Raw genomic sequence first — 22,957 nt, forward strand, 5'->3', positions numbered from 1 at the left:
GATATAAACCACTGACAAAATGAAGTTTTGATCTAGCTATCTTAGTAAAACATCACAAAAATCTTCGTTGATAAAAAGTGAACAAGTATGAGGTTCTTTCAGGGAAGTTGAAGGAAAACAGAGAAACTGAAAAACATCAAAGTGAGTTATCTCAGCTACTGGTGTGATATCAAGTACATGAATGATCATTCTAAGATGAGGATGTTTGCTGTCAGTTCCAAAGGCAGCATTTTCAGACACTTCACATGGCATGTCTGCGCCTCTTCTGGTGCATTTTGACACTGGAGGTGCTGAGACCAGTCATCTGATCCTACTCAGTAATTGAGACCAAGTGATGTCAACTCAGTGTTCATTCCTAATGATTAAGGACACCAACCAATGCATGTTCTGGAGAAGTGTCTAGCTCCCTCTGACTCTCAAAGAGATGGCTACCTCTCTTTCATTAATTCTATCCCTTCTGTGTATATTAATACTTGTCTCATTAATCTAAAGGTTTGGTGTGTATTTAATCAGATCAGAGCTTAGCCTCCATCCTACTCCAGTAAACCTTGTCCAGGTTCAAGTGAGTTTCAATCGAAGTCATTAACAAAGGCATAACTTCGTACATCTCTTTAATCATACTATCAATGAATGTAAATATATAAATCAATGCATCTTCAGCCACACATCATATAGCCAGTGATCTCATTCGTGATGGAGCCCAACCTCCTTTGCAGCAAGTGAATCCCAAACCCAAGATCTTAGTACTTCCTCCTAGCCTAGAAGGTCAGCATCCCCTCTGTGGAGGTGACTCAGGAACTCAGAGCTCTTATTGAGCTCTCTCTGGCCTCTATGGCATTCTGCAAAAGGGTCTGATCCCTGCTTCAGGCAACCTGCCTCTACCACTCATCCCTGACTCTTTCTTAGTTCATTTAGTTGTGCCTCTGTTCCATTTTATACTAGCAAATATGATGGGAAAAGGAGATTTCCTCTAAAGGCAGGACTATGTTGGTAAAAGTTTAATTGGCTCTCTGTCAACAAAGTGAAAACAACACACTTTCACATTTAGTTTGTATTACTATCATTTTCTCCATCACTTTCTGAAGTCTAGATGTAACCTCAGTCCCAAAGCCCACTGGTATGGGAGTCTCTCTTCATTGATAGAAATGAATGTCCTGCCCTCAGTGAGAGGCAGGGTGGAGTTGGCGAGGGTGGGAGAACACCAGCCTTCAGTTTTTCTTTGGACCTTGTTCAAGTCACTTTAGGTGCTCCTGGCTCCCAGCTTTGAGAGGGTAGATGGAAAAGGCCAACCCCACTTGAGGCTGCTAAAGGAAAACACTCTGGGAGGATATGAGAAGAGCTGAGAGTCTCCATCATGTCCCTATCCCCAGCTTACTACACTAGAGACTTTACTCTTGAGTGAGATCTAAGAATCTCTCTCTAGACTGAGCTGAATCACCTCACTCCCAATGTAAAAGTACCTTCATTTATATATTCTCCTATGTATACCTTCTTTGATTTGTTTTGTTAGGATTTGAATAAATCGGTTTTCTTGGCTATTTGCTAGGTGTGTTCATTGTGGAACTAGTATTTGGTGGGAAAGGGGTCAAGCCTTGGATATAAAGCTTGGGGTCTTGTTTCCCTCCCAATAATGATACGGTAATCAGAAGCTAGCTTGCACCTGATCATATCCCCTAGACCAGGGCTATCCAAAATGTGGCCCACAGGTTGCATGGTGGGCCCACAGTGCAATTTATGTGGCCCACCTACAAGCATAGAAATTTACATAAATGCTTTATTAAAGGAAGCCGAGCTACCGCACAGCTCTCACTAAAATGGCAAATCCAAATATATTGTCTATTGTTTCAATAAAAACCTAAGGTTGGACAGCCCTGCCCTAGACTAAAAATAAAATTAATTAATAAAATTAAGGGAACAAATAGATATAATTCTAACCCAGTATCCCTTCTCTCTGAGGACAGCAGAGTGACCTCCAGACCCAACCTCTTGTTTCCCTTTCTGGCAGGAATTAAAGTGTCTTTTGGAGAAGGGAGGTAGAAGAGGCTAGAGATGTTTTTTCTAATGCCCTTCAAGTCATACAGCAACACCTCCATGCTACGTGTGAGGGACAGCCCTTCCCATGTAGACAATCAACGAAACCATAAATCAAGCTGATTTCCCAGGTATGAATAGTCACACTAAAATTTTAACAATCCGCTGGGAAGCTGGTATGAGTGGGCTCCAGCATACTCCTGAAAGGGCATAAATAGACTGGGCCCCTCCAGTACTGTTGAAGTAACCAGAAAGGAAGACTGCCCAGGCTGCCATCCTTAGTAAGTTGCCATTTTTTCTAGTCTCTCTGCTAACCATTTTTTCTACTCTCTCTGCTAGCTTCCTGGTTTTCTTTTTGGAGGGGGTAAGGCAGGGTAATTGGGGTTAAATGACTTGCCCAAGGTCACACAGCTAGTAAGTGTCAAGTGTCTGAAGGCAAATTTGAACTCAGGTCCTCCTGACTCTGGGGCTGGTGCTTCATTACTGAGCCACCTCTCTGCCTCCTACTCTGCTAACTTCCTTGATCTTCTTTTAACTAACCCAGCTTTCACCTTTTTTCCATTTTCACCTTCTGGCCCAAAGGTTTATGGGCAGGACCAGAGGCTCTTGCCTAGCCTATGTAGGTTACAAATACTTGTAGCACCCACCTCTCAGGGCTGTTAGGAGGATCACATGCCTTTACAAGGTTATATAAATGTCAGTAATCATTATTCCTGACTTAATGAGTTCTTATGATGTCCTATGTCAATTCATTCATTACTAGTATAGTGAACTAACAATAGATTAAGCCTGGTAACAGCTACATATATGAACCTAAATGACCAGTCTCTTCCATGCAAGGTCATGGGCCTGAGGAGGATACGGCTCATTTCTTTCTAGTATTTCTACTGCCTTCTAATGTTGGACCTGGCTCTTTGCTTTCTAGTAAAAGGCTTTGTTTTCTTCTTTTAAGTAAGTTTGTACTGGTTACATCACTTTACTCCAAATAAGCTTTCTTATTCAGTCTTGAAAATATAAAAGGAATAATAACCAGATGTATGAAACCTCATGACTGAATGCCTGACGATTTATTTACTCTTTACAAGGATCTACTGTAATTGAGTACAATCTTAATTTTAAAAGGATTTGTTTAAAAAAAGGCAATCATTTAGAAGTCTCTGGTTTTCTAGGGCATCTCAGTCATACTTCTTTTTTGTGGCATTTTTAAGTGGCTGTAAATTCTATAGCTCTGGCTTTCATTCAACAGCACTGATGACTCGGCTCAAAATATAAGAATTAATCATATCCTAGCAATATTGAACTAGACAAGTTACAGAAATGTGCAGCTTGAGAATACCTTAGACTTATGTGTGACTCATAGACTTAGAGATACAGAGATTTTAATGTAAAATGTCTTATTTACCCTATCTTATTTTATATTTATTTTATATTACTACACAACATATGTGCCTTAGCAATGCAAAAAACACAATTAAAAACACAAGTAGCGTGCTCTTTAAATCCTGTGCAACTAACACATTTTCTCATAAATTCTCTCCCTTCTTTCCGAATAATAATAATGATAGCAATAGCAATCTTACCCATTAAGGTAGTGCCTCAAAATACTTTTTTTTAGTAGCAAGACAATCCAATGCATTTTCACCATTCATTTTCGCAAGTGTGTTTCAGTGCCTGAGTTTTAATTCAGAGCAGCAACATGGCATAGCAATAAATTATATTGCAATAAATGTGGTATATTAGAGCACAGGTATCCTTTGAGGCTTTTTTGTTATTTTTCTTTTACTAATGACTCTGACCTACTACCTCGTTTCTGCCTATTCCCATTGAACAAATAGAAGAAGAAGAAGGAGAAGAAGGAGAAGGAGAAGGAGGAGAAGAAGAAGAAGAAGAAGAAGAAGAAGAAGAAGAAGAAGAAGAAGAAGAAGAAGAAGAAGAAGAAGAAAGAGGAGAAGAAGGAGAAGAAAGAGAAGAAGAAGAAAGAGAAGAAGAAGAAGAAGAAGAAGAAGGAGGAGGAGGAGGAGGAGGAGGAGGAAGAGAAGGAGGAGGAAGAGGAGGAGGAGGAGGAGGAGGAGGAGGAGGAGGAGAAAAAGACTGAAAAATTAAACGTTCAATACCTAGATGCACAGTCTGGCAAAACAAATTCCCACATTGACGCTATCCAAAAATGTACTTCTTTTTATGCATTTTTAGTCTATCACCTCTGTTGCAGTAGATGAATGGCATGTTTTATCTTCATTCTTTTGGATTTGTGGTTTCATTGCATTGATCAGAGTCCTTAAGTCTTTCAAAATTTTTTCTCTATAATGTTATTATCATTGCATAAATTATTCTAAGATGCCTTATTTCCAAATGTACAACCCTAAAAGACTTGTAATATGTAAGATGCATTTTCATTCCTTATTCAATAATTCTTTCATAGGTTAAATGGAACTTTTGTGGTGGATTTATGGGAGCATGTGGACAAATCAGACAAGATGGGCAGCCATTGACAAACTGTGACCTACATTTTTGGAGATAGTACCCACACTGATGTGGTCATTGATCCTTTTGAAGTACCAAAATGTTAAATTATAGCTGATAAATAAGATAATTGGACTATCATATTTCTAGTGGAACAATATAACATGGCTTATTAGTAAATTTGATTGGGTACCGAGTGGATCAAATAACCACTTAAAATAGAAATCCACTCTAAGAGCGTCTATGAAGAAGCCTCATTGGTTAGCCTAATATCACTGCATAGCATAATGGTTGGAGAACTAGCCTCCCCGTGAAGAAGAGCTGGGTTCAAGTTCTGCCTTAATGCATAATGGCTGTATGACATGAGGCACTTCACCTCTCAGTCCCCCAGGCAATTCTCTAAGACTAGGTTGCAGAGCAGGCCCTATACTGCATTGATAGAAGGAGTTTCCACTACTATGAAATCCTATGTCTGGTCCAAAAAAGGGCATTTCACTGTATTCATAATTTCTTGAAAAATGATATATAGACTCTTTTTTTGATCATGGATTTCAGGTAGTCCAATAATTTTTAAATTACCTCTCCTGGATCTATTTTCCAGGTCAATAGTTTTTCCAATGAGATAGTTCACATTGTCTTCCATTTTTTCATTCCTTTGCTTCTGTTTTATAATATCTTGATTTCTCATAAAGTCACTAGCTTCCACTTGCTCCAATCTCATTTTTAAGGTAGTATTTTCTTCAGTGGTCTTTTGGACCCCTTTTTCCATTTGGCTAATTCTGCCTTTCAAGGCATTCTTCTCCTCATTGGCTTTTTGGAGCTCTTCTGCTATTTGAGTTAGTCTATTTTTTAAGGTGTTATCTTCTTCAGTATTTTTGGGGGGTCTCCTTTAGCAAGTCATTGACTTGTTTTTCATGGTTTCTCATATCATTCTCATTTCTCTTCCCAATTTTTCCTCTACTTCTCTAACTTGCTTTTCCAAATCCTTTTTGAGCCCTTCCATGGCCTGAGACCAGTTCGTGTTTTTCCTGGAGGCTTTTGATGTAGGCTCTTTGACTTTGTTGACTTCTTCTGGCTGTATGTTTTGGTCTTCTTTGTCACCAAAGAAAGATTCCAAAGTCTGAGTCTGAATCTGAGTTCGTCATCGCTGCCTGGCCATGTTCCCAGCCAACTACTTGACCCTTGAGTTTTTCCTCGGGGTGTGACTGCTTGTAGAGAGTACCTTGTCCCAAGCTTGAGGGGCTGCGCTGTTGTTTTCAGAGATATTTCTACACAGCAAGCTCTGCCACACCAGTGCTCCTCCTCCCCCAAGAACTGCCAACCTGGACTACAACTCAGATCTGAGCAGGCTCTGCATTCCCGCTCAGATCTGCTGCTTAATTCCTCCCATCAGGTGGGCCTGGGGCCAGAAGCAACTGCAGCTGTACCACCTCAGAGCTGCACCACCTCCACTGCCCCCGGGGCAGTGGCCGGGAACTTCTTTCACACTGTCCCCGTGGTTTTTCCCACTAACCTTCTCTGTTGTCTTTGGTGCTTGTGGGTTGCGAAGTCTGGTAACTGTCACAGCTCACTGATTCGCTAGGGCCTGTTCTGCCCAGCTCCCGGTCTGGTTGGTCCAGGCGCAGCCCAGCTGGGCTCTGCTCCACTCCGCTCCACTTCCAGCTCTGTGTGACAGACCTTACCCAGCAACCATTTAGGCTGTCTGGGCTGGAGCCCTGCTTCCCTCTGCTATTTCGTAGGTTCTGCAGTTCTAAAATTTGTTCAGAGCCATTTTTAATAGGTGTCTGGAGGGTTCTAGGGAAGAGCTTTAGGCAAGTCCCTGCTTTCCAGCTGCCATCTTGACTCTGCCCCGCCCCCCATTTCACAGTATTCATAATACTATATATAATCATTGGCATAATGCATTTAAGTTTACTCCATTTTTTCCCCTGGAAGCAAGATATTCTACCTTAATTAAACCTCTTGAATTTTAATTTAACTTAATTTTAAGATTATACAGTTCTAAAATTCTATGATCTTTACTCTTCTCATAAATATTCCTTCTCTACAACTGGACCTCAACTTGGACACTAGAGAAAGCTTTAGAGGCAAGATTATGAAGCAGATGAAGTTTTTCTTTGACCCTTCTTCTCTCCCCCATCTTTTCTCCTCCATCTCTGCCCATACTATGCAATAACCTTTAAGTATCTATATTTTCGGGGCCTCCTTGCTCTTGGCTAACTATTAGTTAGTTTATCACTATTGCTGTTGGTCTCTTCTTATTCTGTTCCTACTGCTTGTGGCTAAAAGTTGGACCTGAGGGTATAATGTCTCATACAGAAATCTGTGGTCTGGCTCTTACTCTAGATAATAGACCTACTCAGGCTCTGTTGACTTAGGACCAGTCACTGGGAGACTACACATCCTAGTAGTGCCCCCCACAGAAAAGGGGACAACTTTATTCTTAAATAGTGACCATAGTTTCTCACTTGGAACACAGCATATGAAATTCATATTTCTAGGGACAGGTATGCTACTGACAGCTATGAAGGCTGTTAACACAGATAACAGGTTTTGGAAAACTCTCAGCTTCTACCAAACACTCAAGATTGAGATGACTTGTTCTTAGAGTGATAACCAGTAACGGGTAGGAACTATATGGCAGCTCTTATGGGCAATCCTGGTAGGCTTACCATGCCTCACTGGCAGCCCATCTAATTGCTCAGTGTCTGTCGTACATGATAGGCCCATATTCCCTGTCGATCAGTGATACAACAAAAGAGAACATAGACCCATGCCTGGAAGTCCAGCCAAGTTAGCACTCATACTACATAACTAATCGTAGGTGCTAATAAAAAATTACTAATGTAATTATTCCTCTAAGAGGAACCAGGTGAATATCGGTGCCATTTTAAATTTGGAGCAAATAAAAATCACAAAAGCTCTGTTCTAATAATGGGGTAGGCAAGTGGATTTCACATTTCCTTGCATTCTCGGGTTTGGAATAGCTACTATACTAACTGGGAATTGCCTGGTCCCAGGAGATACAGTCACTTAGTAGATGTGTTTAGGACAGCTAGATGGTGCAGTGGATAGAGGCCCAGGGCCTGGAGTCAGAAAGACTCATCTTCTTGAATTTAAATCTGGCCTCACACACTTAGTAGTGGTATGACCCTGGGCAAGTCACTTAATCCTGTTTGCCTCAATTTCCTCATCTGTAAAATGAGCTGGAGAAAGAAATGGCAAACCACTCCCATATCTTTGCCAAGGAAAAACCCAAATGAGGTCATGAAGAGTTCGACATGGTAGAAAAAATGACTGAACTGAACTAAAAACATGTTTTCATCCTGTCTCAGATACCTACTAGCTGTATGAGCCTCGATAAGTCACTTAACCTGTCTCAGCCTCAGTTTTCTCTCCTGTAAAATTATAGGCTTGCATTCAGTGGCTTTTAAGGAGGTCCTTTCCAGTTCTAAATCTATGATCTTGGGTTTTATTATGCATTGTGTTATGTACTGTTTATTTGTTTATTGATTTTATGCTAGGAATTGAAGCATTGTATGCAATCAAGCATGTTTGCCTGATTCTGTGGAAAGTTAACTCCGTTGTGCTAAAGTCACAATAAGTCCACATAAGAAGTATAAGAAGCTTGGGGAAGAGGTAGAGTTTGCCAGAGTTGGAAGCTTGAACATTGGCTTCTAACTGGGTAAATCTACAATAATCCAGAGGCACCTAGGTGGCTTAGCGAATAGAGTGCTGGGCCTGGAGTCAGGAAGACCTAACTTCAAATCCAGCCTCAGACACTTACTAGCTTTGTGACCCCAGGCAAGTCACTTAACCTCTGCTTGCCTTAATTCCCTGGAGAAGGAAATGGCAAACCACTCTGTTATCTTTGCCAACAAAACCCCATATGGGGTCACAGAGAGTCAAACACAACTGAACAACAACAACAATGCACCCCCTCCCCGCCACCATAGTGAGTCAGCACTATCCCAAAGAGAAAGGTGGAACTACCCTCTGAAAACCATAAGTTCAGGACTTCTGGCAAGGGGAAATAGACAGAACTGCATGGTTGAGCATAGGAATGCCCAGGTCTAGATGCTAATAGTGGAGTAGAAGCAAGGTAGGGGTTAGCAGTGCCACCTGGTGGTTAAATATATCCCTTTGATCTCGGTTTATCCAGGAACAATATATTGTATTATTCTGACTGCTTGTACCTTCCATAATACCTTATTTCATAGGTCTAAGAGCTGAATGGGATCTTTCAGATCATTTAGTCCAATTATTATTATACCAGTTAGAAACCAGCAACCTTGTAAAGTTTAGTAACTTTCTCAGGCTCACATAGGTAATAGAGTTAGGATTCAAGTTCAGGTGCTCAGACTCCAAATCCGGTGCTTGTTCTATTACATTGGGCTACTTCTCTTATACTGTCTGATTAGAATGAAATTCACCTTCAAACAAAATGCCCTCTTTCAAAGTCTCAATTAAATTGTTATTTACACTGAGAACTATCAGATTTAGATATACCTTAAACAGAGTGGTGATAGTGAAGTTAGGAGGGAGGTGAGTAAGCTCTGCTTCCCATTTCTTGACTATGTGCCTTTGCACTGGTTGTCGTCCATGCCTGGGACACCCTCCCTCCTTACCTTAGTCTCCTGGCTTCCCTGACTTCCTTCAAGACTCATCAGAAATCTCATTTCCTGGTATCTCTCCCTCTCCTCGCCATATGTTTTCTCAGAGATTACTTTCCATTTATACATATCTTTTATGTACAATTTTCTCTATGTTGTCTTCCCCAATAGAATGTGAACTCCTTGAGGTTTTTACCTCTCTTTTTTCCCCCAGGACTTAGTACAATGCCTGGCATACCATAAGCACTTAATAAATGCTTGTTTACCAACTGACTGCCCAGAAGCCATTAATGCTTCGGAGCCTATGGTGATCCATCACTTATGGTCATACACATCACTGGAAGAATATTGTGATTAAATAGATGGGACTTTGTTTCAGGAGCAAGCTTAAAATCATTAGAGACTGCATGATTTCCCTAAGGCAATACCGCCTGCTGTCATCCTCATCTCTTTAACGTCTTGGCCTGGCATATTGTCCAAATGGAAGAGCTGTGCTCTGTTGGTGGAGATTTAAATTGATCCAGCCCTTCTGGAAAGCAATTTGGACCATGCCCAGAAAATTACCATACTGTATATACACTTTGCCCCAGCTATATCACTAGTAGGCCTATATCCTAATAGAATCAAAGAAAGAAGAAAGGAGATGGATCTTTATATTGGAAGATATTTATAGCTGATCTTTTTGTAATAGCCAAAAATTGAAAACTAAAGGGGGTGGGGATATCCTCCTTTTGAGCAATAGTTAAACAGACTACGATGTATGAATGTAACAGAATATTTTTGTACCATAAGAAATGATGAAGGCAATTTCACAGGAAAATGAGATTTTTATATACGATGCAGAACAAAGTAAGAAGGAGAACAATTTATACTATAATAATATTATAGAGAAATACAACTTTGAAAAATTTTCAAACCCTGATCAATAAAATAAGAAACGGTAAGTCCAAAAGAATAAAGATGAAATAGCCACTCAACTTCTGACATAGAATTAATGAATTTAAAATGCAGATAAATAGAGAGGCATTTTTGAACATGGCTAATGTGAGAATTTGTTTTTCCAGATTACATAGCTATATACTGAGGGTTTTATTTTTTGAGGGTAGGGGCAGAAGTAGTAGGAGGGATGAATTAAGTTTTTAAATGCTTGTTAATTAGAAAAAATAAAAATAATAAAATTTTCAAAACTGCCATAGCAATGAGAGGTTGTGACTTGTCCATGGTCACATAGATATTAGTTGTGAGAGGTAGGATTTGAACTTCTCTTGCTTACCCAAGAGCTGCCCCTCTAATATATTACCTTATTTACTCCAAAAAATTAAAATAATATAACATAGATAACATAACAGACATAATAGTATATGATAACACAAGAGTATAACATAAATAGCTTGTGGGCCAAGAGGATCACATGACAGAAAATACAAATCAAGGAACATATATTTATAGCAAACATATTTTTGTTCCACAGTACTGGAAAAGCATACCCACTGTAGTTGTAGTTCACTACAATGGGCTAGTGCCCTATTCCTTTAATAGGGAAGACACTTCAGGGATTTTTTTGTCTTCCACCAACCTTTAGAAAATTCCACTAACGTTTAAAGCAACACATTTCACTAGATCTCTTGTCTAATAATGATTAATTAGAAAAATAAGGAGCTACTATATAAATAGTGCTTTATACTTACAAAAAAAAGTACTGTCTCAATTCCATATGGGAATAAAATGAACTTAAACTTTTATTCCAAAGGCAGAATATTACTAGCTTAAAATTTTGGAATTTTAGATAAGAAGTATACCTTAGAAATTCTCAAGTCCAACTCCTTTAATTTGTACACAGTACAGTGGAAATAACATTACCTCTAGAGTCTGAAGATACTAGTTTAAATGCTATCTCTGACACACTTGCTACCTGAGTGACTTCAGACACATCATTTCATCTCTCTCTTTTTTTGGAGGCAATCAGGGTTAAGTGACTTGCCCCGGGTCACACAGCTAATAAGTGTCTGAGACTGGATTTGAACTCAGGTCCTCCTGACTCCAGGGCCATTGCTCTATCCACTGTGCCACCTAGCTAATCCTACTTCACCTCTTTAATCCTCAATTTCTTCCCCTGTAAACTGAAGACTTTGGACTGCACTAAAGTACAGTGACTTATTCAAGTTCACATGGCTACCTAATTTGTTCCTCTCCTGGCTGACAGCGGCTCATCAAGGAACTGCAAGGTGGAGAGTCAGGAGACCTGACTTCTATTTCCAGCTCTGCTGTTGGCTAGCTATGTGACCTTAGGCAGATCTCTCTTTTTCTTTCCTCCTCAGGGATAATGGTACGTGACCTACCTACCTTATAAGGTTGTTGTAGGGATAAAATGAGAGAACAGATGTGTAGGCATTTTAAAAAAAATATGAGTTTTACACAAATTATCTTAAAGTATTTGTTTAATAAGACAGTCTTTATTTTTATCCAGACTGATTTACATGTTATAGGATTGACCTTCAGGAGTGGGGATATTAGAGTGAGGCTTCCAGAACCCCAGACTTCTGGGCAGCAGATGAGAATAGGAGAGTGGAAGATGTTAATTTTTTTTAATGAGTTGATATAATCTAATCTTTTCTTATTCCTTGCGCTCACAGTTTCTACTCCTATGGGGAGAGGACTCCCCACTCAGCGTCCCTTTCTGCTCTGACAGCAGGAATGGGTAACTGCTTTTACTCCAGGACCTGGGACCCAAACTGAAGCAAGACTTAACACTATAAATTGCAGAAAAGCTGCTAATGTGAATCAGTAGATAATCTCTCCTCTAAGGTCATGCCCACTAACCATGGGTATTTCCCAAGAGTCCATCTTGTTCTGCCTTCTCTTTCTATACTGTCACATTTGGTGATCTCATCAACTCCCATGATTTCAATTGTCATCTCTATGCAAATGATTCCCAGATCACAAATCCAGCTCTTGCTTGACCAGATCCCCTAGACCACCATAGGCCAGTTCACAGCATTGTGGTGTCATTCAGACAATCAACAAACACATTAGGAAGCACTGAATAATTTTCTACTATGCACTCAGACTGTCTTAAAACCATTTATTCTTTTTTTTTTAATTCAATTTTATTTTCAGGTCCACATTCTCTCCCTCCCAGCTCACTCTCTCCCACCCCTCCCTCTCAGTGAAAAAGCAAAAAAAAAAAAAAAAAAAAAAAAAACAAAACCAAAATCTGTTATAAATATGCACAGTCATGCAAAGTAAATTCCTGCATTACTCATGTCCAATAAATAAATAAATAACCATAAGCCTCAACTTGCACTGAGTATATTACCTTTTCATCTTGAAGTAGTTAGCATGTCTTATCTGGAACTGAGGTTGGTCATTGTGTTTGTCAGTGTTCCTAAGTCTTTCAAAGTTGTCTTCACAATGCTATTAATTACATAATTTTTCTCCTGGTTCTATTCACTTCATTGCATCACTTCATTCAAGTCTTCCTAGGCTTCTCTGAAACCATTGCCTTCATCACATCTTACAGAACAATACTATTTCATCACATTTATAGTCTTTAACTTGTTCAGCTATTCCCCAATTGATGGGCACCCCCTCAGTTTCATTTCTTTGCCACCATGAAAAGAACTACTCTAAATGTTTTTGTATACATGGGTCCCTTTCTTATTTCTTTGATCTCTTTGGCATAGAGACTTAATAATGGTATTGCTGGGACAAAGGGGTTATACAGTTTAATAGCTTTCTGGGCATAGTTCCAAATTGCTTTCCAGAATGGCTAGACTGATTCACAGTTCCATCAACTGTGCATTAATGTATCTGTTTCCCCATAGTCTCTCCAGTATTTGTCATTTTCTTTTTTTGGTCATCATCGCCAATCGATGTTTGGGAAGTGGAACCTCAGAGTTGTTGTAATTTGAATTTCTCTAATTTTTAGTGATTTAGAGCTGATTTAGATTTATGGCTGGTGATAGTTTGGATTTCTTCCTCTGCAAATGTTTATTTATATCCCTTTATTATTTATCGATTGTGGAGTGGTTTTTATTGTTATAAATTTGCCTTCAAGTCCCTATATATCTCAGAAATGAAATCTTTATGAGAGAAACTTGCTGCAAAGATTTCCCTCAATTTTCTAACTTTATAAATTGGTTTTGCTTGTATACAAACTTTTTAAATTTTATATAATCAAAATTTTCTATTTTACCTCCTGTGAACCTCTTTATTTCTTGTTTGGTCATGAGCTCTCCTATGCATTGTTCTGACAAGTAACTTCTTCCATGCTTATCTAGTTTGCTTCTGATGTCACTCTATATGTCTAAATTATGTACCCCTTGGAGCTCGCCTTAGTGTATGGTATGAGATGTTGGTTTACATCTAGTTTCTGCCTGACTGCTTTTCAGTTTTTGTCAGAGAGTAAAGTCTTACCCCAATTGCTGGAATCTTGGGATTCAATAGAGCTATTGTGCTCAGTATGTGTGTGTATACATATACATTACATGTTATATATAAATATAATGTTTAATGTGATCAATATATATTTATATAGATATATCCAATATATCTATTATATCTATATCTCTTCCACTGATAAAGCTCTCTATTTCTTACCTAGTAGAAAATTGTTTTAGTGATTACAGCTTTGTAGTATAATTTGAAATCTGGTACTACTAAGCCCTCTTCCTTCCCACTTTTTTTTCATTAATTCTCTTGATATCTTTCACCTTTTATTCCTTGAGATGAATTTTATTACTTTTTTCCAATTCTATAAAATAATTCTTTGGTAGTTTGATTAGTTTGTCATTGAATAAGTAAATTAATTTAGATAGCATTGTCATTTTTATTATATTGGCTAAGCCTACTCACCAACAATTAAAATTTCTCCAATTTTAGATGTCTTCATTTGTGTAGAGTGTTTTATAATTATGTTCATATAGTTCCTATGTGTGCCTTGGCAGGTAGATTCCCAAGCATTTTATACTGTTTGTAATTATTTTAAATGGGATTTTTCTTTACATCTCCTCCTGCCAGATTTTTGTTGGCAACATACAGAAATGCTGATGATTTGTTTGACCATACATTCTTGTAAAACGTGGGTCTGGGTCATTTGCCTCAACTCATTTTACCTTATTAAGGCCTGTTCTGTAAGTCAGTCTTTGCCCTCTGGCACTAAGACACAAAAAGAATGACAAGGGTACCTTCCCAAGGGAATATCTTGACCCTAACCTTAACTGTTCCTAGAGATACAATATACACAGACTTATATTTGACCTTTGTGCACAGAACATTAAATTGTTGCTGGGCTGTATTCATTGTTAGTTGGGTCAAAGTCACAGTGATAGTCTCACTGTTATAGACTTTTAGTTGACCTTTTTTATCACTGAAAATGTGGATGTATTTAGGCAGGAGTTGGATTTAAAAGTTCAATAATTTGGGCTATCCTATTTTTTTTAGTTTTCTGCTCTCTCATGGAAGAATTGAAGTTTGGAGAAAAAAGAAGTCTGCAAAAGGGGAATGATAAATGCTTGTTGAACTGAAGAACCAACAGATACCAACGTACATAGATAAGTAAGTATGAGACACTTTGAGAAAAGACCAAATATTAATCACTGTGGAGACCGGGTAGGGCTTCCCATGGTGGGGCGGCACCTGAGCCAAGGCTTGAAGGAGTCCAGGGATTCTGAGATGCTGATGTAGTGGGAGGATTTGAAGCTCCTGCTGCCACTTACAAGATGTGTGACCTTGAAAAGGTTATTTAGACTCTCTTAACCTCGGTAGCCTCATATGTAAAATGATGATATTAGTCACCGTATCTCCCGGGATTGTCCGAAGAAAGTACTTTTTAGTCTAATATACAAATATGAAACCTCATTGTTGTTGTTATCGTGCAGTCTTTTCAGGCGTGTCTGACTCTTTGTGACCCCATTGGGGGTTTTCTTGGCGAAGACGCAGGAGTGGTTTGCCATTTCCTCCTCCAGCTCATTTTACAGATGAGGGATTGAGGCAAACAGGGTGAAGTGACATCCCCAGGGTCACAGAGCTAGTAAGTGTCTGAGGCCAGATTTGAATGAACTCACAAAGATGAATCTTCCTGACTCCGGGGTCCGTTCTGTATCCTCAGCATCACCTAGCTGCCCTGAAATATCACTACTACCTAACACATCAGAGCTAACATTTATACATACACGCACATATATATTTACTTAGATTTTGCAAATCGCTTTACAGACATTTTCTTGTTTGAGTCTTGTGACAAGCCTGTGAGGTGGGTGCTATTATTATTATCTTTTACAGATTAGGAAACTGAGTCTTAGCAGGCATAAGCATTTATAAAGCACCTACTATGTGCCTGGCACTGTGATAATCACTTGAGCAGTACTGTCTTTTTTTGATTCTTACCTCCTACCCTGTGAGGTGTGCGCCGTTACTATTCTCACTTTATAGCTGCAGAAATTGAGGCAGATTGAGGTTAAGTGATTTACACAGGATCACGTAGCTCCTAAATGTCTGAAGGAGGATTGAGACCCAGATCTTCATGACTCCAGGTCCAGCCTTCTATGTATTTCCATAAAGCCTGATAGTAGCCAGAGGGAAAGCACAGTGCCCCAACAGACTTAAGCAGCATATATAGGCTATTCACAGCATACAAGAGAAATTCCATGTAGAAAGTGAGGTATTACAGATCCTACCATTGGTGGATGATATGCTGTCTGAATCAAACCCAAGCACAGTGAAAAACCTTCTGAGTAAGATAAATAATCATGCAAGAGTTTGGCCTAACTAGTCACATAGGAAAAACCAAGAACAAAGTACAAACCCAACGGAAGAGAATGATTCAAAAACACCTATAATCAATACATCAAAGGAAAAAAAAAGTTTGCTCACAAGAATAATTAGAATTCCTGGAAGAAATGATAAAAGAATTCAAGGAAGAGGGAAAATATGATGATATAAAATAAATGAGTGCTATGGAGGAAAGACTCAGAAAACAGCAATGACCCCACCAAAAATTCAACAGCTTAATGCGAGATAAACCTTACCCTGGCAACAAACTACCTAAAAATAGAATAGACCAAATAGAAGTTAGTAACTCCAAGACAACAAAAAATATTAAAACGAAATCAAAAGACTAAGCAAATTGAGAAAAATATAAGATATTTCATATAAATACCTAAAATCCATGACCAAGAAGGAATCTAGATATCAAAGAAAAGAAATTTGCTTAGACATATTAGAACAAGAGGGCAATGTGATGATTTCCAAGAGACATGGATAAATTTATATGGAGTAATGAAAAATGAAATGAGCAGAACCAGAATAATTTATATAATGACTACCACATTGGAAAAACAACTTTGGAAGCTACAGGAACTCTGATCAACACAATGATCATTCCTGATCCCAAAAGACCAAAGATGGAACACACTATTCACCTTCTGATGAAGAGGAGAGGGACTTGAGAGTGCAGAAAGAGACATTTGTTTTGGGCACAGCAAATGAAGAAATTTGTTCAGCTTGATTATGCATATTTGTTACAAGGATTTTGTCTTTTTTTCCCCCATGGAGTGAGGGGTAGGAGGGAACAGGAAACAAATTCTTATGATTTTTTTAAAGCAATTTGAAAAGTTTTTTTTCTAAAGGAAAAAACCAAATGGATGAAGAATGCCTTTGGTCTCATCCAGAGGTAATAAGCACATCTCCAGCAATACTTGCAAGCCAAACCAGATTAAAATATAATTGAGAAATAGTTAACTAAATAAATAAAATTATAATTAAACATAATGTCAATATGTAGTTTTTTAAGTCAATGTGTGCCAGTAAAGACCCTTATGTACCTTCTTTGACATCACTGATCCAGAGGTGTCAGACACACCTGCCAGTGAGCCACCAAACTCTTAAGAGAGGTTGGGGCACCAAATTAAAACATAATTGGGAGGGGCTTCTAGGTGGCACACTGGAGAGAGAACAGGACCTGAGTTCAGATTTGGCCTCAGACACTTACTAGCTGTGTGACCCTGGGCAAGTCACTAAACCCTGATTGCCCCTCTCCCTTAGCTCCAAAAAGATATAATTGAGAAATATCTAACAAAATAAATTTTAAAATAGAATAAAACATTCAGTCATTGTCTTCTTCGTGACCCCATATTTGGGGTTTCCTGGCAAAGATACTGGAGTGGTTTGCCATTTCCTTCTTCAGTCTTTTTTCAGATGAAGAAACTGAGGCAAAAGTGACTTTCCCAGGGTCACACAGCTAGTAAGTGTCTGAGGCCAGATCTGAACTCAGGAAGATGAGTCTTTCTGACTCCAGGCCCAGAATTCTATCCAATTTACTACCTAGCTGCCTCTGACACCAAAAAACATAGATAATATTAATTTATGTTTTTTAAATCAATACAGCCCAAAGCAATCTATCACTTTCTATTTGAGTTTGACATTAATGGTCTAGACCAAGAGTGGGGAACCTGCAGCCTTGAGGCCACATGTAGCCCTGGGTGCAGCCTTTTGATTGAGTCCAAGTTTTATAGAACAAATTTCTATATGAATTATAGATCATATATAATCTAGATTATATATTGCATATACCGTATTTCCCCATGTATAAGACGCATGCTTTTCTGAAAAATTTGGGGTCTAAAAACTAGGTGTGTCTTATACAGTGGTTATAGATATTTTTACTTGCATTTCCCGCTTTTTCGTGCTTGTTGTCTTTGTGCTCATTGTCTTGCATTTGTTTCCGGTATATTAGATTACGTTTTGCCACATTCTGCCCAGAAATGGCTCAGAAAAGATTTTCATACAGTGCCGAATTCAAGTTAAAAGTGATCCAGTTTGCAAAAGCGAATGGAAATCGTGCTGCTGAACATAAGTTTGGTCCTCCTCCAATTGAGAAAACAATCTTGAGACTACGGGAAGAAGAAACCCTACTGAAAACACCACAGCAGAAGAAGGCCATGAGAGGCAAGTCAGCAAAATGGCCCGATTTAGAGAGGGAACTGAAGATATGGATTGAAGAGCAAAGGGCAATTGGAATTCCTGTGTCCACAAAGATGGTTCAGCATGAGGCAAGAATTGCTGATGAAAAAGAAGTTACAGATTTCAAAGGAGGACACAACTGGTGCTTCAGGTTCATGAAATGGAATGGACTAAGCATGTGTACATGCACCAGACTTGCCCAAATGATGCCTGAAAGGTATGAGCAGAGGAATAAAACTTGAGTTCAATAACTTTATGCAATACATTTTTTTTTCAAATTTCGGGCCCCAAAATTAAGGTGCATCTTATACATAGGGAAATACAATAATTATATATGTATATATAATATATTATATATAAATTAAATATATCTATATAAATTTCTCCTCCTCCCCATCTTAGAAAGACACAGCAAATAGAAAATCAGGAAGACTAAGAATTTAACTAGAGGAAGAAATTGAGGTGGATTGATTGCCTTGGGGAAATTTCTAAGGTGTTTTGTTGTTTTAACTGACTCCATGGTTTTCCTTGATACAAAGGCCCACCTTTCTAATAACAGTGTTCTTCTGGATATATTGTGTAAATGCACATCTTAGAACATGACATCTCAGAAGAACTGAAGTTGAGGATCACCCAAAGGGCCACTGAGATGTGAATGATGGGCATAGGTAGGTTGTAACACATTTCAAATAAATAATTTCAAAAGAGAAGTAGTATAAAGTATGGTACAAAGAAGTATATTACCCCAAAAAGAAGATGGCCTAGTCATTTGTCACAAAGGAGTCATAACCAGCCAACTGTATGCCCCACTGATACCCTTGGGATATCAGGATAGTTAAAGGAAGGCCCCTAATATATTGGGTGGGGCCCTTTGTCGAATTATTAGAGAACATGGGCAAAAATCAGTGAAGGTTGGGCCCAGAGAGGCTAGCATCCTAGTATGAGTGCTTATGCTTGTGCAAATATATCTGTGAATTTGAATTTAGAGGGTTTAGAGTTGCAATGTGCCTTAGCGGTAATTGAGTTCAACCCTCTCTCTGTACAGGTGAGGGAACTGAAGTCCAGAGAGATGGAGATGGGTTGTGTTCCTTGTTAATGGCAGAGATAGGACTAGAATACGTCCTGGTCCAGTGTTCTCTCCGCTACATCAAGCTGCCTTGCAACCCCAAACCTTGCTAGAAGCTTTGACTAACACCCGAGGAAACTGAAGCATAAGTATCAATTTATCTTGCATCACTGGTAGACTGAGGCTGAAGGTGAGCTCCTGGTCTAGCCCTCTTTCTACCATTACCAGGAGACTCCTGTGGTGGAACTTTTAACTTTTTGTACACAGTTGCAAAACTGGCTTGATCTTGTGACCATTATCCTTAGCAAGCTCCATTCTCAAGTTAACCTCCATTTTTAGTTGGTGTTATAATTCCATTTCAGTCTTCTTGATCCTCCCTCTCATTAGGCAATTGTAAAGCAGCTCTGGATTATGGGAGATACTTTGTACTCTGAACTGAACTTTGAACTCTGCCGATTCTTCAAGTCATCATTTTCCTTCCCTTATTATCTTGCCATTCCTTAGAAGCACATCAAAAAGGCGAATGGGACTTTCTACTGCAGTCCCAATTGGTTAATTCTCTAACTGTCCTGTACCTCATAGCTGTAAATTAGCTTTGACCCAGTCACCTTTGCTTCTGGTCAGCAATACTTCCCAGCTTCTTAATCAGCATACCATTTGTTACTGCAGGCCCAGGTCTCTTTTGGGAAAGAGCATACTTGTACAAGGAAAGCTGTTATTGATTTATTAAAGTTCAGAAACTATACTTACCTACATGTATATGGTCCTCTGCTCTTTTCAGTAGTTGAACTCAAAGCTATTTACATTTAAATTGATAAGAATTGTCACAGGCTGTTTTGATGCATGCCGTCAAGCTTTTATAAATGACCATTACTAATATTAGGTTTCTGATCTCCGAGGATACTCCTGTCTCTTTGTTTTGTTGATAAATTGTATTCAGCATTGGGATTATTTTGACAAGTGACAGGAGAATCCTGAGACAGCTTCCTTTGGATTTACTTTTCTCCACACTCTTGAAAGTGGAGAGCAGGGGCCCTGAGAGGCTGGGACACCCTCAAGAGTGAGTTCCAAAGGATGGATCAAAGAGAAAAAGGAGAAAAGTCAGGATCAAAACATCCATTTAGCAAATATTAGAACACAAACCATCATCATCATCATAGTTGGCATTTGTGTAGCTCTTTAAAGTTTGCAAAGCACTTTACATGTTAAGTGTGTGGTATGTTGATAATGCTGCACTTACAAATTATCTCATTGAATCCTCCTATGTAGTACCATGCAGGGTGAAAAAGGGAATACAGAGAGCATGTGGAAAACTTACAGTATTTATAGGTGCACAGAGCTTTAGAGATAATTTTATCCAGCCATTCCTTTTGCAGAGGAGGAAACTGAGGCAGTAGACTATAAAAAATATATATTATATATATGTATATGTGTGTATATATATATATATATACACACACATACACATACACACACATATACATATATATTTATATGACCTTAGGGCTTAGTAGGACTTTGCTGAATTGAGTTGAATTAAGGACCTGATGACCACCAAGAGTGAAATGAGCTGTAAATCTACATGATTTACTCAAAGTTATGTAAGTAGTAACTATCAAAACTGGTGCTTACATAGATATTTGGACTCAAACAAGGATTTCTTTCTGCTATTAAAAAAAAACCTGCCAAAACATGTAAGTGCTAAAATGCATATCTGACAGTAAGCTATAGGCATTTGGAGTTGGATTTGCCACTTCTTTCTCTAGCTCATTTTACTGGGGCAAACAGGGTTAAGTGACTTGCCAGGGGTCATGCAGCTAGTGAATGTCTGAGGCCACATTTGAACTTAGGAAGATGAGTCTTCCTGACTCCAGGCCTGGTGCTCTGTCTGCTTCACCACTTCCATGCCCCAGACATCTTTAGCATCTACTTTCCTCATCGATAACATGGGAGTCTTGGACTAGATCTCTCAATTCTCTGCCAGGTCTGAATCTTGGGGCCCAAGTCCCAACAATGTTTCCATTTACACCATAGCATCTGAGCAGGAGTAGTGGTCTAGAAAAGGCTTCAAGAGGAGATGAATTTGAACCAAGCTTTGAAGAATAGAGAGTACTCGGAGACAGGCTCATGAGCAAAGGCATGGACTGGGGAATAAGCAGGCTATATTTAAGGGGCGGCAAGAAAGCTGGCCTGAGTGACTTGAAGGGTTGAGTATTATTAGGAAACGCAGTAGGGGCAGTGCCAGAATAAGAGGGTCTTGAACCATACGTTGAATGTTTAGGACTTTATTCTGTACTCACTGGAATTTCCTTGACACCCCCTCCCCCAACAACCCCAAGTAGTGTCCAATCTGTGTGCAGCAACACAATGAAGAGTTTGGAGTCTGAGCCTGAAGTCAGAAAAGGCACTTATTCTTTCTCACGAGGAAGGACGCCACCCAAGCAGTAGAGGTTGGGGGCACTTTAATTATATTTTACATTTATCTGGTCTGAACAAATGGGTACATCCCCTGAACAGAGTACAGGAGAGTACAAAGGACTCAGATGGATGCCAGTCCTTTTATAGACGCTCACCTCAAATCTCCCGCCAGGCTCTTCATTGGCCAGATGCCGTTTCAACAGTCTAGCTAGCAGCTGCTGTGGGGGTGTGAAACCAATAACAACCAGCACACAGAACACTGCAAGCCCAGGTCCTTTTGATCTGCTTTACTAAGGAAAGCAACGTTAAGGGGTTGACTAGTTTACTTTAATCCAGCATACAAATGTCACTCATTTAGTTCACAGGAAAAAGCCAGCATCCTGAACTTCAGAGCAAATACAAATACAAAGATACATTAGAAACAGACAAAATCACAATTCATAGTTACCAAAAAGCATCAATATCTAGGTTCAGCTGGAGGGCTCTTAATTACAGCTGCCCAGAGTCTCCACATCAGCACACTGCCAAGAGTGAGAGCCCTAAGCAAATGGCTCTGTCTTCCCTTTTTTATACAATTTCCGACGTTTGCAGACGTTATCAAATGTCATCTGAGAGACCAGAACTTAGGCTCCTGTGATTGGCTCTGGAGTTAGCACCTCCCCTTAGGACTAGGAGCTTCACACCCACATAGGTTTAGCACCTAGTAATTAGGGGTTTGGGGCAAACTTAGGAGCAAAGGTCTAATCAGGCCTCCCTTAGTTAGCCCCACCTTAGTTACCAATTCACACCCACATAGGTTTAGCACCTAATAAGGGTTTGGGCCTGGGGCTTAGCACCTAGTAAGACTCAATCAAGGACACTTAATCACTATTAAAACAGTAAGAAAGTCAAGCCTCTGACCTTTCATCCTAGAGCTTTGATTAGAACAAGTTCTAACCAGTCACCTGACATACATTCTGCTAAAGCTGAGGGGGGAGGCACTGTGCTAGGAGCTGGGGATGCAACTGATAAAAAAAAAAAGGCAGTCCCTGCCCTCAGAAGCTTACAATTTAAAGTATGGCACAGTGGAAAGATTACTGGCTCTGGAGTCAAAGGGCCTGGATTCAAATCCTGCCTCTAATGCTGCCTATGTGACCTTGGTTGAACCATTTAATCTCCCTGTACTTTAGTTTCTTCAGTAAGAGAGAGAGAGAGAGAGAGAGAGAGAGAGAGAGAGACAGAGACAGAGAGACAGAGAACAGATGACTTCTTAGCTATCAATTTATGTGTGAGACATAGTAAAATATTAATCTTTGATAGACGAGACAAAGTGATTTACTGTTTTAAGCTGGAACGAACGAGATCATCAGACTCTTAGCTGGGGTAGGACGACAGTCCTTTGAGCTAGGGTTCAGACCAACACTTGGAC

This window comes from Trichosurus vulpecula, chromosome 7 (genome assembly GCF_011100635.1).
Source record: "Trichosurus vulpecula isolate mTriVul1 chromosome 7, mTriVul1.pri, whole genome shotgun sequence".
Lineage (NCBI taxonomy): Eukaryota > Metazoa > Chordata > Mammalia > Diprotodontia > Phalangeridae > Trichosurus > Trichosurus vulpecula.